The sequence below is a fragment of the Triticum dicoccoides genome, unplaced genomic scaffold (genome assembly GCF_002162155.2).
Source record: "Triticum dicoccoides isolate Atlit2015 ecotype Zavitan unplaced genomic scaffold, WEW_v2.0 scaffold102713, whole genome shotgun sequence".
NCBI lineage: Eukaryota > Viridiplantae > Streptophyta > Magnoliopsida > Poales > Poaceae > Triticum > Triticum dicoccoides.
Window position 1 is genome coordinate 1 of NW_021170239.1, and position 2,883 is coordinate 2,883.

Genomic DNA, 2,883 nt, shown 5'->3' on the forward strand with positions numbered 1-2,883 from the left:
TATATGAACGAGCAAATGAAACAAAGGGAAAATCATATGAACCTGTAAGTTAAACAAACAGAAAAACATGGCCAATCCAATCCAATCTATATTAAGACAAACAAGAAAGATGTCTCCAGCATACATCACCCTTGATGAAGTATTTCTCATTTCATTGCAAAGCCTATGGTCGTTGGGGACAACAACTAAACACAAGGAGCAAATTCGCGTTGATTTCAACAGTATTTCATGGATTCAATATCACCGGCCTCCAACAGTTCAGACACACAAAAGGAGACGGTTTATTTGGTACACAGCACCCACGTGGCGGCCAAATCAACATTCTTAGGCTCAAGCAAATCAAGGATGAAGCCGTTCAGAACACATTCATTCATTCACAGCCAATACAAGGCATTGTATTCATCAGAATAGCATGTGATGGACTAAAACTACAAGGCACATCAGAAAAAATTTATGAGCTAAAAACTACAAGCCACTATGATATCGGTCATCATTAAACTGCATTTCTCACAAAACCTAAGACTAAACTTGGTAGCAAGAGGAACCCAGCGCGACGCCAAATATACACTGAGATGGAGAACACATCGCTTCTTTCCGGCCACCTGAGTCTTCGTCGCAATTGGCATGGATATCAACACTAGTTCACCGGTTCAATACCACGGGCCTCCGACACTTGAACCAGCCAACAGGCACTTTTATGATGCATCATCGGCTATAACAATCAGCACTTTCAAAGACCAAGCAGTGCCAGAACCTCCATCGGCCAGTCTTCTCGCTCCGTCCGCCCTACAGGAGATCAAACTTCCAGCAGCTAAATGACCTTCCTTCCCCTGCTCGACACGCACACGCCGCTGGGGAGGTACGCGAAACCCTGAACACAACAAGAGTTTCAAACTTTCAATCTTGTTACAAACAGCCGGAGCCCAGAGGCAAGTCTGCAATTCATTTCAGAGCGGTGGCTGGCCACGTACCTGATGCATGATCTTGGGCAACCTGGAGAGCAATCAGCATCGCCTCCGACATGTCGAGGCCGGCCTGATTAGCGAAGCTGAACACGGGAGCAGCCTAAAATTGTTGCAAGCCAAATATTTTTTTTGTTAGGCCCACACAATGCCAGAGTGAATATATGTGACGTGGCAAAATGATCAAGAACACAACCGACCTTCAGGGAACAGCAAATGATTGAATCTGAGTCCTGCCACAGCGCTTTCAGGGAAGCGTCCGCACTCTGAGAGTCCGTGCAAAGGAGTTCCGCTCCAGTGTGAAACCTGGAAGTTGTCCACACAACCAAATTACTTCTCTATTGCGATACCATGGAATAGCACAGGCAGTGCTACTAAGACGAAATGACAACCATCTTCTGAATGGAAAAAAAACTGTAGCTCTCTGCACCGTTTCACCTTGCAAGCATGGGAGCATCAGGAGATCCTGGAGGGTTCTTCATTTCACTCTGTCCACCAGGACCAGAAGGGGCTACTACCATGGCCACTCTCTGCACCGTGCTACCACAATCCTCACATACTCCCTCGCCACTGCCGCAACACTCTCTCGAAGGTATTTCTCATACGAGAACTGGAAAGCACTGGTAAATACTCATCTTCTATTGCCGGATGCATCACTAGGAGCACACCAGGTCTAACCTTAACCTCAAGAGTAGATGCAAGGTCTGGTGTACGTGTTGCTGATGGTGCATCCTGCAGTTTTAAGTGCATGACCTATTGTTTAGTGTTAAACAGTGGGCAAGATAAATGCTGCCAGTGCAAACTATACTAACCGTCTTGGCATCAAGTGGTATCACGTGGAAGCCCGACAGTAGCAGTGGAGCATCATCAGTGAATGATTCATCAAGCTGCGCACATGCACCGGCAGCATTTTATTCAACACCGCTGCATAACTGACATAGACGATACATATTTATAAGGCCGATGTAACAAATAAAATTAAAATGATGCAAACTAGCTGATGCTGGCTCAAAGGATACCAGCAGAAGATGCATATCTCTTGATAGAACAACTTCATCATGACAGACTGTGTCCCTCAAGTCTAATAACCCTCAATAACTGGCAATTTAAAAGGGTAGTTTGATGGACAAGACATGATAATAACTACTCCCTCCGTCCCATAATATGAGATCTTATTACATCCAATATATGGGACAGAGGGAGTAGTTACAAGCATGTGGAATCAAAATCATCAGCCAAGACAGGTGCATACACTGAGAGGAAACTGAAGGGCAAAAGCACAGAAAATAGGCCTTGCAACTCAAAAATTCATGATCATTCAAATCACTAAGCCTGAACATGTCTACTTTTTCAACCTAGCTCATCGACTCGATGGCCAGAACCACCACCAGAGCACAAGCACTAGAACATCGGTTCGATGACCGGAGCAAAGCACATTGTGTCCACAGCTCGAACGCAGGGGGGAAGGAGAGACCAGGGACATAATTCATGAGAACATACTCCTAACATAGCTGAAAAAATGCAGCTATTCTAGAAAGATAACATGCTTTACTCATCACCTACAAGTAAGATCTTGAGAACTAAGCATCTATCCAGCCATAGAATACCGACTCGAGATCAGCCCCGGATACAAAATTATCTCAAGAAAACTAACAAGAAATTTTCTAGCAAAGAAACAAACAAGGAATGTTCTCCTCAAGATACCATAACTACAAGTTGAACTAAATCCACTTATGTGATCACAAAAACCAAAGCATGCTTGGTTCAATTCAATATTGACATTTAGCTAGCCTGCTCTCAAAGTTTTGAACCACTTGATCAGATTTATCATGCAAGGAGTCTTGCTAGCATGAATCGCCCAATCAAATGAATAATACCACAGTTCAAAACAGGCAGCGGTATGATGGATTTTGCACCTTAA

At 44.1% G+C, this 2,883-nt stretch overlaps 1 pseudogene; it reads right to left on the reverse strand.

Annotated features, from left to right (window-relative positions):
- Positions 1-695: 695 nt before the first annotated feature.
- Positions 696-2,105, reverse strand: LOC119342711 (annotated as a pseudogene).
- Between the last annotated feature and the right edge of the window lie 778 nt (positions 2,106-2,883).